Consider the following 16,133-nt stretch of genomic DNA (forward strand, 5'->3'; position numbering starts at 1 on the left):
CACCCTCCACCATGCCTCTGCCACATGCACTGAGCTTTGAAATCTTAGCCACTCTTCTGTAACATTTAAACCCTTGGCCCATCCTTTAGGTTTACACTGTTCTGTTGCTCTCAGCAACTCATAATAATAGCTAGTCCTTATAGGGCACAATAATAAATCTCCTATATATTATTTACAGGATAGGTATTATTACACATTTATGTATTTCCCCTACTATTTGCCATCAACCTGAAATATTCTTCTCACAATACCCTGCTATCAAGCTCTCTTTTCCTCTGTCCCCAGTAGTAATGAACTGCTACCTCTTATGCACTCTGGAGCATATATATACACACATATATATATACACACATACACATATATATACACATATATATATACACACACATATATATATGCTTTTCTTTCCCTTTTTTTTTTTTTTTTTTTGAGATGGAGTTTTGCTCTTGTTGCCTGGGCTGGAGTGTAATGGCACGATCTTGCTCACTGCAACCTCTGCACCCCCGGGTTCAAGTGATTCTCCTGCTTCAGCCTCCGAAGTAGCTGGGATTACAGGTGTGCACCACCATGTCTGGCTAATTTTGTATTTTTAGTAGAGATGGGGTTTCACCATGTTGCTCAGGCTGATCTTGAACTCCTGACCTCAAGTGGTTCACCCGCCCCGACCTCCCAAAGTGCTGGGATTACAGGTGTGAGCTACTGCACCTGACCAGGTATTATTTTCTTATTTAACAAATGATGAACCTGAGGCACAAAGAAGTTAAGTGATTTGCTCAACAGTTACATAGCTAAGAAATAACAGGGCAAGCTCAACCTGCTTGGCTCCAGAAGCCAGGCTCTTAACCACCATGTAATGCTACCTGTTGCTGGTTTTGCTTCTCTGCCTAGCCATAATAAGTTATTAGAAGTTTCCTATCTCATGAGCTTGCTCGTTCTAAAAATAGTTAGCATGTGTACATTGCTTCCTTCCTTTCAGGGAAGCAAGATGATGGAGTCAACGTCTCTGGTGTCAGTGAATTATCTAATGACTTTAATCTTCAGTCTTCAACTGGCATTAATATAACTAAAAAGTAAAAGTAAGGCAAGATAAAAAGGAAAAGACAATTCTTTAAGTTTGACAAATTCATACAGTAGTTCCTCCCAGTAAATGAATTCCTATGAGTACAAATCTTTAAAAGCTGCATTTTTTTAACTTATCATTTGACTTGATAATTAAGGTATGAAGAAATAATCTTATCTGTTTCTATAAAGGTCAAGTTTTAAAGAAACACTAAAAAAAACCTAATAAGGAGAACCAAGCTGAGGAGGGTTTATCAAATTTTATCCCTCACTCCTGAACTAAAAATCTCACCCACTAAAGATTTGCAGACAAATAGCTTTGCAACTCTTTTAGCAGTTCTATCTAGGCTCATGTGTAAACAGGTAAATGTATTCACCTACATCAGTCTATAGGAACAGCTGCCCTTCATTTCAAAGGAAATAGTAGTGATAAAAATAATATCATAATGCCATGATGTTGACCTAGAAATTTAATAGGGCAGTCCCACAATCTGTATAGCTCATGCGCTTTGATTGCTTTTGCAGGAGTGTTGATTGGGTTTGGGTTGAGTCATAAAATTGTTTCAGTCATTTCCTTTTAAAACAACCCTTCCATTTCACCTCTCAGTTTGTGAAGCACCTTTTACTACATTATCTCATTTGCCTTTCACATCAAACTCAGTATGTTCAAAATTGAAATGATTTCCCCCTCTCAAAGCTACTCTGCCTTTAGTGTTCTTTATTCCCGTAAATCCACCCTCTATCAATGTTTCTCACTCTGTTCCTCCTCTCCATCCTTCACTGCCCTAGTTTAGACTCTCTTTACTTTTTAGACTTTCTCCCCTGGAACAGATGTCATCATTTCTCTTTTAAGCAGAAATGACCCTGTTTTAAAGGAAGTCTTCATGCAGAGTGTTAGTGCATAGTATAGAGTGACATGAAGCCACTGGAGGGAAGGAAGTCAAGGGGAGTTTTCCATTCCCTCAGGACATTCTCTGAAAGTGCTAAAGTTTTATTGGAACATAGTTATGCCAATTTATTTAATTTTTTGTCTATGTCTGCTTTCATGTTATGATGGCAGAGTAGAGAAGTTGCAACACAGGCCATATGACTCACAAAGTCTAAAATATTTACTTTCTGGCCTTTTACAAATGAAAAATGATGACTGCTAGTCTACAAAACAGCAATAATATTCTAAATGGACTTCCATGTTGACGTCCCTCTTTCTAATTAAACAAACTATTGTCATACTCTGCCTCAAAAAGTTAATACTACTAAGTTTCTACAAAATAAAGTTCAAATTTCTTAGCTAAGACTATCCAAAACATGACATCCAAGTACTATTCTACATTAATTTCTACTCCCTTCACAAACACTCTAAAATATTTTTCTCTTTAAATTATCTGTGCTTCCTGATACCCAAGTCATTTCTACTAGAAGGAAAAACCTCCTCCAGTTTATCTTCCCAAGTTTGGTGCTATCCAACCTTCAAACTCAATACCCCTATAGGAAGAGTTTTGGAAGCTATCAGTTAAAAAGGGACCTCTTTCTTTTAATTTCCCAAAGTATTTTTATCAATTCCTATCTGGTGGGATTGAGCAATTTCTGACATATATTTAATTATGCATATACTACTGTTCTTTTTGTTATTTTATAAACTTATTGATAACAAGAGGCTGACACCATTTCAATCTTGTGGAACCTACTGGTTTCTAGCGTGTGTCTTGCATTTAGTAAGATCAAGCTAAAGAGTTGCTGAATGAACAAATTTGAAGATTAATAATTATTTTAACATGTTTTACAGAGGAGAAAACTAAGAAATGAGATGTGTATCAATCAGGACAAACTGGCTTAAACTGCAGTAACAAACAACCCCCAAATCACAGTATACTTAAAAGAACAAAGGCTCATTTCTTGTTCACTGCATGTCCTTTTATATCAAATATGACTGTGTTGTTCATTGTCGTCTTTGCTGCAGAGTCCAGGCTGCCGGAACAGCCTCTGTCTGAAACAGGACTGATACTCATAGCAGACACAAAGAGAAGGCATAGCGCAATATGCATTGTCTCTGAAAGCTTCTGTTGAGAAGGAACAGACATTAGTTCTGCTTATATTTCATTATATATTTCACTGGACAAACTTGATGTCAAAAAGGCAGGTAAGCAGAATCTTTCCCCTATGATATGGTTTGGATCTGTGTCCCCACCGAATCCCATGTTGAAATGTAATCCCCAGTGTTGAAGGTGGGGCCTGGTGGGAGGTGTTTGGATCAAGTGGGTGGATCTCTCATGAATGACTTAGCACCATCCCTTTGTTGATGAGTGAGTTCACATGAGATCTGATTGTTTAAAAACATGTGGAACCCCCTACTCTCTCTCTCTCTCTTGCTCCCCCTCTGCCATGTGAGATACCTGCTCTCACTTAGCCTGCTGTCATAAGTAAAAGCTTTCTGAGGCCTCACCAGAAGTGAGTAGATGCTGGTGCGATGCTTCCTGTGCAACCTGCAGAACTATGAGCCAATTCAACCTCTACTCTATATAAATTACCCAGACTTGGGTATTTCTATACAGCAATGCAAGAATGACCTAATATATCCTAAGAGGGGCAACAAATATTTTTGAACAACAAGAAAATATACCACAAGGAGTTTATCTTTTTATTTATTTATTTATTTATTTTATTTATTTATTTATTTTTTTGAGGCGGAGTCTCGCTCTGTCACCCAGGCTGGAGTGCAGTGGCTGGATCTCAGCTCACTGCAAGCTCCGCCTCCCGGGTTCACGCCATTCTCCTGCCTCAGCCTCCCGAGTAGCTGGGACTACAGGCGCCCGCCACCTCGCCCGGCTAGTTTTTTATATTTTTTAGTAGAGACGGGGTTTCACCGTGTTAGCCAGGATGGTCTCGATCTCCGACCTCATAATCCGCCTGTCTCGGCCTCCCAAAGTGCTGGGATTATAGGCTTGAGCCACCGCGCCCGGCCTATTATTTAATTTTTTTTACAGCCTTCCTCCTCTCCCTCTACAAGGAGTTAAATGATTTGTCCCAAATCACACAACTAGCAAGTGACAGGATGAAAACTTGAAAGGAGATTATTTGACTTATAAATCCAGTTTCTCTTCATTTCATCATAAAGCAGACTATCAGAGGGAATAATGGAGTGACTATGAAGCAACCGAACTCTGATGCCCTTAACTGACCCAGCAGCCAAGAACATCTGAAGAGGCGGAGAACAAACGAGATAAGTGATTTCTTAAGGTCAGTTCTTTTAGTATATCAGTATTGGAGAGTTAACTGTTGTGGCCATAGATGGAAATACAGGAAGTGACAGCTTCTTTGACTGTTGATTGCCTTAAGGGGATGCTAGAAGCAGTGAGAATGCAGTAAATGGAATAAAGCTCCAACTGCATTAACTGGACTCCAAATATTATTACCAGCATTCAAGAGTGAAAAGGCCTGGGGATGCCTGATAGCACAAGGATTAGACAGACATAATAAGGCTGAGGGTGCCTTTGCTCATATATCTTTTTTAATTTATTAATTTTCCAATCAATGGCAAATTACTTCAATTTAGTCAGTATAATCAGAGCAGGTTTCTGGCTAGTTCTATGAAGAATTCAACAGCTATTGAGTTTCTACTGTTTCAGGTATTATGTTAGGCCCAGAGAACAAGATAGATATAATCCCTAATCTCATGGAGATTATAATATAGCACAAAATACAGACATTAAGTAACACATCATTTCAAGGGTGTTGAAAACAAAAGAGGAGGACCAGAGTTGTACTGGACACTATTGGTGCTCTGACAAGATTCTTCTGAAACCCTGGAATTGTTTCTGTGAACTTCTCTCCCAGCTTCTGAGGGCCTTTGCTTCTAATTGCCTGCACCTGATCATTTTCTGGACAGCTGCCTTCAGAACACTGGAGCGGATTGCCTGCAGGCATAGAAAGTGGGAGTTGCCTAGGAGTTTAAGTGCCCTTATCCAGTGATTGGTAGGAGAGTCTAAAATCCCAGCCTTCTTGCCTTCTGGGAAAACAAAGTTAGGGGCAACAATTACACTACAGAGTTCTCTTGATCAGGCTGAGCATGAGCCTTTGATGACTGAACCCTTGCTGGATGTTGTGGCCATTAAGAATGCACCTCACCGACCTCCAGCTATAAAGAGCATAATTGACTGATGGCCCCAGCTGCTGCTTCTGAACTCCATCATTGAGTTTGTCCCAGGGCTGCACTTCCCCCAGGCTGTTCCCAGCCAATGACTGAGTGTGGCAGGGACACTAAGACAGGTCCATTCCCAGGAGGCCCAGGATTCCTATGACAGGTAACTTTGGCTCAAGAATTACTTGAAAGCCTCAGTCAATTTTTCTTACACTGAAGAGGAGTCTAGGATGCTCCCACCACCCTTCATTGCCTTCTTCCTTCACATGGACTCAGACCTGTATCACAGCGTTATGGCTTTTTCCAGCCCATTCTGATGACCCCCTGCCAATTTACTCTTATAAGCATTTCCCTGATAAAATCCTCAGATGCTTAATTCCATCTTGGCATCTGCTCCTCAGAGGATCCAGACGAACACATTGGGCTTCCCTACCCTTACTCTTCACACGCACTTCTTTATGGTTTCTCCTGCGGGCACTTGCACATGAATCCTCATCTCAGGGTCTGCTTCTCTGGAATCCAATGTAATGACAAGGGCTCCACGGGAATACATAATAAATGAATCTAATCAATTACTGTTAACAGTTGTGTTGAAGTTTGAAAGAATAGTAAACATTAATAGGCAATAGGATGGAAGAGGCAGGATGTTCCAGGTAGAAGAAATATCATATTAAAAAGTTAGGAGGCAAGAGTGAGAATGTCAGAGTCAAAGAAAGGAGCAATTAATAATGAATGTAGTGATAGATGAAGAAAGAAGCCAACTATGAAGAGCCCGGTTGACTGTGCTAAGGAGTTTCAGCTTTCCTTAAGAGTAAAGAGCCATTGTAAGACTTTAAACAGAGAGACAAAAGGATCAGATTTGCATGTTTAAAACATCATTCTGGAACATGAATTGCAGGGTAGCATAGAAGAGGGGAGAGCAGATAGAAAGTAATGCATTGGTCTGGTGCGGGACTAAGGTGGCTCAGACTAAAGCAGGGGTCAGCAAACTATAGCCTACAGCCTGTTTCTGTATGGCCCAAGGACAAAGAAAAATTTTTCATTTTTAAAGGGCTGTTGCAATGTACTGAATGCTTGTGACCTGCCTCTTCTAAATTCATATGTTGAAGCCCTAGCCCCCAGTGTGATGCTATTAGGAGGAGGGGCCTTTTGGAGGTAATGGGTCATGATGATGGGACCCTCATTAATGGGATTAGTGCCCTTACAGAAGAAACTCCAGAAGGGATTTTCACCCTCTTTCCACCATATAAGGACACAAAGAGAAGTTGGAAACCTGCAACCCAGAAGAAGGTCTTCATCAGAACTGCCCATGCTGGCACCCTGATCTTGAACTATCAGCTTCCAGAACTGTACAAAATAAATTGTGGTTGTTTATAAGCCACCCACTCTCTGGTACTTTGTTGTAGCAGCCCAAATTGACTAAGACAATTGGGAAAACAATAACAGCAAAAATGAAGAAGAATATGTAACAGAGCCCATATGTGGTTCTGAACCCCTAAAATATTCCCTGTCTGATCCTTTGAAGGAAAATATGTGTGGATCATGGACTAGAATAATGACAATGGGAATGGGGAAAACTGGTTGGATCAAAGAAATAGTTTGGAGGTAAAATCAATCTGTATTTTTAATCTATTGTGTTTGGGAACTGAGAGAAAATAAGGCATCAAAAAATTATCCTACATTGCAAACATGGGCAGTTGAATGGATGGAAGTACTATTTACTGAGGGAATACGAGATGAGAAGCTGGTTTGAGAGAGCCTGCAACACACCCACACTGTATCAGAATTTACCTTTGCCCATTTTAACTAAATTCAATTCAATAGTTTTAATGTGCAGACTACACAGATGAGCAGTTGCAATCTGTCCTCCAAAGCACTTTACAGTATTATGACAGGAAGAAGTAGCAAGTAAAGTTAAACATAATACAATACAGGCTGGGCGCGGTGGCTCACGCCTGTAATCCCAGCACTTTGGGAAGCCAAGGCAGGTGGATCACCTGAAGTCAGGAGTCCGAGAGCATCCTGGCCAACCTGATGAAACCCAATTTCTACTAAAACAATACAAAAATTAGCCAGGCATAATGATGCATGCCTGTAATCCCAGCTACTCGGGAGACTGAGGCAGGAGAAGTGCTTGAACCTGGGTGGTGAAGGTTGCAGTGAGCCGAGATCGCACTACCACACTCCAGCCTAGGTGACAGAATGAGAGTCCATCTCAAATAAATAAATAAATACATAAAATAACACAATACAGAATAGTATCAAGTGAGTGTCATAAGATAGGTACAAAATGCTAAGGGAGTTCAATGGAGCAAGATAAAGAGAGAGATTGAGATAATACCCATTTAGAAAACAACAGAAAGGACTTCATCAATGTGTCATTTTAAGTAGTCCTTGAAGTATGACTAGGATTTCAAGAAATAGAGCATATATATATACACACATACACACACACACACACACACACACATATACACACACACACACACACACATAAAGATAGATCTCTAACCATATATATATTCACACATATAGATAGATACCTACCTAAATAGCTATATGTATATAATGATAACTATATATACATAAAACTTTAATCCCAGGGCCCCTCTTGGTGCCACTTTTCACAGAAAATCAAGGAAAAAATTATTGAAAATTCCGATCTTGAACATTATCCAGTTTATAACCAACAGCTGCATTTATTAGAGTCCTCCTTTCTCTGCTATCCACTTATCTTACATCCTCAGCAACTTTGAACTCTTCAATCCTCTCCAGAAACCTAGCTGTCTCAAAAACCTTGATATTTTCTTTCCCATGCTCCTTCTTCTTCTTTGACCAGTTGAAGCACTTGTCATCTGGTTTTGCTTCACAAAAGCCTGAGAAGTACAACGGCTGGGGCAGAATTCTTTTCAAAGGACTAAGTTTGGGGTAGGGGCAGATGGGGGGACTCACCTGTTAAGAAATACCTTTTCTGTCCCAAGAAAATAGAGGGGGCATCACTGAGGTCTGTGTTAGGAAGTTTAATTGGAAGCTGAGAAGAATAAGTAAAGACTGACAGTACGTGTAAGGATACTCTGTGTAGGTTTGTCCTACCAGGTTTCAGTAGGTGTTACAGTATGTGGCGTAGGGACTGCACTATTTGCATACAAGAGAGAAACAGAAATGACTGCACTTCATGGGCTGGAATAAGAAAGGGGGCAGGTAAAACCTGTATTTACTGAACTCTATATACCTTATTTTTGTTGTTGTACTGTTGAAGCAGTATTCAACTTTTGGAAGAAAAAGGCAGGTCATGGGGGAAAATATTTCCATCAGAGACTTATTTTTTAAAACCCAGAGAGAGATCTAAAATCAGCGTATAGTTGGCCCAAGCTCTATCTCTGGGCCCTTCACCCTACCTCTGAGGACCCTACTGCACTGATAAATGAGAATTCACATTCATGCTAATGTTCCTTCAAGCCACTGAGTCACCAGAGATTCAATTATGCTTTCCACATTTTCCATCTTAAGGCAGAAATGGACTAATGCATTTTAGAAAGATATTTGGTAATAAGTCTTGAAGCTAGGATGTTTTTCATTTTAAATGTCAGGTAATTGAAAAATGTGACCATGATTATTATTAACTATATTTCCTGGTCTAATTCTATCTAAAAAGTTCAGTGCTAAGTTTCATGGCTGTTTTGAAGGCAAAGAAGATAGGGCTCCTAATCTCAAAAATAGACATTTATATAAATAGTGACATGAAAAGAAAGGGAGGGAAAGAAGGAACATTGAGAATGTGAGCAGAATGTGATACAGATAACCTCAAATGTCTCATCTGGACATCGATGCTATCATGAGTTCCAATTTTAAATCCTTTCATGATTCCAGAAGCAAAGTTAGTATCTTACTCAAACCCAGAGGTAGAGAAGTTATTAATTCCAGTATTATTTTATTTATTCCTTGTCTTTCTGTTGTGTCATTCTGGGTAAAAGGTGCAATGAAAGGAGAAAGTGTTAACAATGGGAGAAATTTGTTGCCTCTCTCTTTTTTTTTTTTTTCCAAGTTCTACTTTTATTCAAGCACTCCATTCCCCTCGGCTAATCTAGACACCTATTTTTCTTTCTCTGACCCTAATCACTGCTATTTCTCCAAAGAATAGGCATTTATTGAGCATCTAGTATATTCCAGGTCCTTCCAACTTACGAAGAGAGAGACTGCTTGTCTCAAGAGACCAGTAACAATAGCCCCTTGCCATTTTCAGTGTTTATTCCATTTCCAAGATGATTCCGCACTTTGATTAAGGAAATGTGTCTATTTTTCCTCCTTTGGAGGAAATGGAGATGAGTTTGCTGTTGGAGATATTTGAAGAGGAAGTACATTAGTCTTTGATTATTCATCCAAAAAAGCAAACTGGGGATTTTTCTTATTCTGTATGAAGTCTTTCATCTGCTTTTAATAGTCAGAGAAAGAATGAATGGCTTCGACAGAAACTTATAAACCAAATGGAGTGAGATATCTTTAGAGATCCCAAAAAAAGAAAAAATATACATGGGCCATGTCTTATAGGTTCAGAAAACTGGCATAAATGTCAGGAAAGCTACCTCCTCTGCCCCGACCCAGGCCCTAGCACAGTGCTCACGTGCTTCTGCACACATATTCTCATGAAGCTTTCACAGCAAGCTGTGGGCTAGGAGTGTGGTGAGAGGACGGAAAACAATCTTGAGCCTGTTTTTCAGCTGAGGAATCTGAGATTCAAGGAGGTTAAGTTGGGGATTACTGAAAATCGCTGAGCTAGTAAAACTGAGGTCCAGATCATCTGACTCCAGCTCCAGTGCTCCTCCCAGTAAATTATAGCTGCTACCCGAAATGAGGCCTCTTGGAAGCCCTGTTAGAGACAAACATAGAAATGACAGGGACCTTTTGACAATGACCATCCAGTTTCCGCTCTACTTTACAGAAAGATCAAGTGGGAAAATGTACTAGGCTATTAGAAATTATGCCACTAGAGCATTGTTGATGAGAATTGTGAGTGATTTAATCTGCTCGGAGACTACTGAACAACATCCAACGTAAGGTTGCTATGACAATGCCACTCTTATCTTAGTGATTTTAAACAAAAATATCTCAAGGGCAGAGTAATTAGGTAAGTAGAGCAGTGAGTCTGCGTTGTTTCATGCAGTCATTTTCCAATGATTACCATTTTATTGTTGTGCCTTGTACTCTCAGGTTCTGCCTAATATAGCAAATCTCCCTAGAGCAATGAGCGTGTGCGTGTTTGTGTCTGTGTCTCTGTGTGTATGCATGTGTATGTGATATGTGGGTATCATGGGGGTAGTATTTTTAATTAGTTCCTGCCCCCCAATACCCTTTAGCAAGTGGCACCATATGGCAAACTCCCACTCAAGTGCAGATATGACAAAAGAAGATGTGGGACTGTAAGATACAAGCACAAACTCAAACTACGCTTCTCGGGGGTTATGAGTACATGTATGGGAACAATATTTGCTTGTGCCTTGTTTTTTCTTTTTAAATTAAATTTAAATGCATCTCGATATTGCTTGTTCCAATTCCCTCTGACTCAGATTGTCATTTCCCAAGGCTTCTGAAAGGTTTTTTGCTTCTATTTCTAATGCCTGGCATTCCGACCCACCCAATCAGGCGCCACTGCTAACCTTCCCATCCTCTGGGCCCCGGAAATCTAGAACTCTCTCCTTGAATTGCTTATTCATCCCAGGAGAATGCTGCCAAAGAGACTATCTAATTCTCTGGGCTTTATCCTCCATCCCCTCCCAACACAATTTTAAAACCACTGGTATTTATCGAACACTCGCTATGTGCCAGGTCTTTAGTCGGGCACTTCAGGTATTTTATCAGTTAGTCCATCCTCGTGATAACAAATATGAGAAACTGAGACTCACAGAAGTTAAAGTCTCAGAATCACATGGCTATTAAATCGCAGAGCTGGACTATAAACTCTGGGCTGGCTAAGCCCATTCTTTCTGTTACACCATGCCGCCTTACTTAAGGAGGGCTTGTATGTTTAAGATATGAACGGGCCAATAGCTCATTCCCCCTGCCTTGCTTTGGTATACTCTATAGCTCTTTAACAATTGTATCTATTCATTTCAACCGGTGAGTCTCACTGCTGCTTTCCTGGAGACATTTGGCAATGTCTGGAGCCATTTTTGGTTATCACAACAGGGGAGTGCTACTGGCATCTAGTGGGTTAAGGCCAGGAATGCTGCTAGTCATCTTGCAATGCACATCACAGCCCCCACAACACAGAATTCTCCTGTCCAAAATATCAACATGGTTTAGGTTGAGAACAAACCTGCGGATTTAGACAAACCCTGTGGATTCTCAGACGCTGGGTAGTATTGCATGTACCCTCTACTTAAGGAATTCAGTTCACTGAAATCTTCCTGGTCTTCAGTCAGGGAGAACACAAGCCTATGCCGGGGAAGGATCTGAACATTTTTGTTTCATTAGAGCCCTTTGTGGGTGTCAACACACAAGAAACACTACATAGTGGACAGAAAAATAAGAAGTATCATAAAATGATGTAATAACTTTCCAGTGGACACATAGGAGACACAATATTTGTCTAGGGAATCAGAGGAAGTTGCCTTCATAAAAGTTGTGATGCTCAACCTGAGACATGAAACGTAGGCAGGCACTCTTCAGGTGCACAAGTGAAGGGTCAGGTGTTCCAAGAAGAGTGCAGAATGAGTGTTATATCTTGGGGGTGTGAAAGGGCATAGCTCGTATGGGAAGAAGTATGCTCCAAGGGCCTAGAGCATGGGGGAGTGGTAAGACACGAAGCAGAGCAGGTAGATAGAAATTTCATCTTAGAGGGCCTTGTGTGGAGCTTCAATGTTGTCTTCTAGGTGTCGGGGAGCTTGCTCTACTGGCTCTCAGTTTCCTTTTAGTAAAGGCATGATTATCCCAGCCTAAGGATCAGCTATATATCACCAGCCAATAACTGCTCATAAGAATATACTGATGTATTCATTTCTTAAGGCTGCCATAACAAAATACGGGGTGACTTACAATAACAGAAATTGACTCTCTCAAAGTTAGAAATGCTAGAAATCTGAAATCAAGGTGTCAACTGGACCAGGCTGTCTCTGAAGCCTGTAAAGGAAGATCCTTCCTTATTTTTCTAGATTCTGATCTTTGCCCGCAATCCTTGACATTCCTTGGCTTGTAGATGCATTGCTCCAATCTCTGCCTCCGTTGTCACATGGCATTCTCCTTCTGCGTCTGTGTCTACATTTCTCTCTTCTTATGAGGACACCAGTCATATTAACTAAGGGACCACCCTAACCTGATATGACCTCATCTAACTTGATTACACCTGCAAAGATGCTATTTCCAAATAAGGTCACATTCAAGATGCTGGGATTTAGGACTTAAACGTATCTTTTTTGAAGGCAGAATTCCACCCACAACAACTGAGTAGGTCATCATAATTTCCTGCTTATAGAGGTCAAGCCTCTCTGACCTGGGATTAACAGCTTTTTGCTGGGATCACTGATCAAAGGACACTCTACGTCCAATTTTATACTTGTATTACAGTCTGTGAAATGAGACAAACAGAACCTGTGCAAGTTCGGAGAAATCAAAGGAAATCATGTTAGAGACAGATCAACTACAGTGATACTTTACAAAGTTGAGTCTGATAGAATAAATTGTGGTCCTATATTTGCAGGACTATCATCCTGGCTTTTTTAGCCATGTAAGATGTACTACAAAGTGTTTTTATTCCTAAAGAAGTGGTCCCACAGGGGAGATTAAAAGCAGAAGTTATTATCAGCATTATCTGAAACAATGTAACCGCAATTGTCACTAGGTACTGCCTTTAGAATGTCATTGTTGTTTTGTTCTGTTGGTTTTCTGTTTGGTTTCCAAAGCTGTCATCCAAACACAAACATTGCCCTCAGGAACATCCTGTAGTTTGTTTCATGTCTCGTGGGACTCTAGCTTGTCAGAAAGCACAGTGCAGTGACTAAGGGAATAGTAAAGCACATTGGAATGGACTCCAGTCTAAGAATTTGGACTGTGTTGGAACTGTCATGAACTGCCATGACCTTTAACAAGTCTCCTTCCTCTTCTAAGCCTGTTTATCTATCTAAAAATTAGGACTATCACTTAACAGCATTATGCAAAACTGATTTCTCTAACGTTCAACTTCGGCTCTAACCCAGAACTTGATTATAGTTAGCAACGTGGTATTTATCTTTCATTATTGCCCTAAATATAATCTCACCTCATTTATTCCATGTAATTAATCACTAATTCTTCTTTGTACAATTTATTAACTTTCTTAAGGGGAAGTTGACATCTTACTTTAAAAAAATCAACCCGGATCATCAGGCATATCCCCCCATATATCTCAATATCTATTATCCCTGCCCAGTCCTCAAATTTGACCCCATCCATATAAGAATGCCTCCATACCAAGTGTTCTCTGAGCAAAGTGAACTATGCCTTAAAAAATGAAGTTATAATACATTTTTAATCCATTCAGTTTACTGTTATGTGTCAAAAGGTTCAAGGCAGTGCTTCTCAATGTTTATATGGCTCCGGGACTGAAACCTCTATCTTCCCACTTAAAATAAAGGGCACACACATGGGAAACTTGGCAACATTAAGAAGTCTCCCAACTTTGTTTTCCATCCTCTCCTCCATGCCCTTTAGATATTCTGATGCCCCTTTAGCCCCATGAAAATCAGAAAAGAACTTGATACAATTTATTTATTTTTAAAAATGTTGCTGAGTACTTACCCTAGTACTGGGATTACAAAGACCAATCAGATATCATATTCAAATCAAGAAGACCACAGTCTAGTTGGGGCAAGAAGTCAAGAAAATTAATAAGGTGCCACAGGAGTGGGACAGTTGAGGGCTCAGATAATGGTCAGTAATTTGCCTCTAAGGATGTGACTCTGGCATTGAGTTCTAAAACACAGTCAGATATTTCCAAATATGTAACCTAAATAAAAAAAAAAATATTTCAGACAGGAAGCATTCCACGGAAAGGCAAAAGGCATTGAACTGCATGTGTATTCAGAGAATGGTGAACTGTTTAGATCATGAGCAATAGTAGAGCAGCAGGTTAGTCTACATGGTTTGTCTATCAGACACAGCAGGCTAAGAAACATGGGCTGGGCACGGTGGCTCACGCCTGTAATCCCAACACTTTTGGAAACTGAGATGGGCTGATCACCTGAGATCAGGACTTTGAGGCCAGCCTAGCCAACATGGCAAAACCCTGTCTCTACTAAAAATAAAAAATTAACTGGGTGTGGTGGTGTGCAGCTGTAATCCCAGCTACCTGGGAGGCTGAGGCAGGAGAATTGCTTGAACCTGGGCTGCAGAGGTTGCAGCGAGTCAAGGTCACGCCATTTCTCTCCAGCCTGGGCAACAGAGTGAGTCTCCATCAGAAGAAAAAAAAGAAAGAAAGAAAAGAAAAAAGGGAAGGAAGGAAGGAAGGAAAGAAGGAAGGAAGGAAGGAAGGAAGGAAGGAAGCAAGGAAGGAAGGAAGGAAGGAAGCAAGGAAGGAAGGAAGCAAGGAAGGAAGGAAGGAAGGAACGACGGACTTGTTCCTCGTTCACCTTCAGGTTTTATGCTTTAGAATGATATCTCTGGTAGAACTGCAGTAAGAGAATAAGAGTCGAAGCCAGAAAACAAGAAAATGACATACATCTGATCCTTATTTGGAAATAGCATCTTATTATTGAGGAGGGTAAGGAGAGAAAATAGAGGGAAGGGGAAGTAAGATCCAATCAAAAAGCTTTGAGTGAAAGGGAGGGATCTTAGATAGGCACACAGGGGAAGCATTCTAGGAACTGTCCTGGATGCTGATTTTACTTCTGGACAAATTGAGATTGAGTTGTCTGAATATTGAGTGGAAATACTCATGGGGTGTTGGAATTTGGGAGAGAAAACAGGATGGGAAATCTTAATATATGTACTATAAAAGTTATTTTCCTCCTCTCATTTCCTTTGCTCTTTCACTTTTCTAAATCCTGTTTATCTTTACGAAGATCCAGATAAAGTTTCATTTATTCTTGAACTTTCTCTCAAATACTCCAGTCCATGCTGATCTTGCTATTCTTTAAATTCGGTTGTGCTTATAACCAACACTATGGCAAAGTACATCCTTATTATTTAATTATATTGTATATGTTCATACAATATATGTGTACACATATAATTTATTAATGCATACAGTACATACGTTAGTAAAAATATGTACATTTAATTATATGGTATGTGTTGATTTTGACTTTCTGTAAGCCACCTTTGGCAACAGGCTCAAACCCTAACATTTCTTTTCATGGCTTAGGGCAAAAATACAAACGGCAGCACACATATTATGTGTCTAAATCAGCCTCTGGTCCACAGACTCCTAGGGGTCCCTGAGTCCTTTTGAACTCTGTTGACATTTAAACTGCTGCTTGCAAAGAAATATTGTATAAAGGTGCTGATATCTTTGCATGAATCGAGGCACCAAATTGTTCTTGTAGTCATATTCTTTACTCACAGAAAAGAAATAAAAAGCAGGTTGCTCTAAAAATTTTCCTTGGTAAAAACAGTAAATAGTAAAATTAATTTTATTAAATCTTAATCTTTGAGTGCTTGCCTTTAAAATGTTCTGTAAGATCTTTTAAACATACTGTAAGATGAAATGGAAACTTCTCATAAAGCACTTTGCTGCAGCCTAAAATAAATGTTATCTGCAGGAAAAGCACTTGTGCAATTGCTTGAGTGGTGGGGTGACTTACTCCTCATCCCCCATTTTTAAGAAATATTTTCACCTGAAAAAATCACCAATAGACAAACTATAGCAATTTAGACTTGCGTATTTGTTGGAAATTGTCTCAAATATGAACTAAATGAACCTGTCACTTCAAAGAAAATAACTGGCAGTATTTGTTTCCTAAGATAAAAT

Source organism: Theropithecus gelada, chromosome 1 (assembly GCF_003255815.1).
Source record: "Theropithecus gelada isolate Dixy chromosome 1, Tgel_1.0, whole genome shotgun sequence".
In the NCBI taxonomy this organism is placed as follows: domain Eukaryota; kingdom Metazoa; phylum Chordata; class Mammalia; order Primates; family Cercopithecidae; genus Theropithecus; species Theropithecus gelada.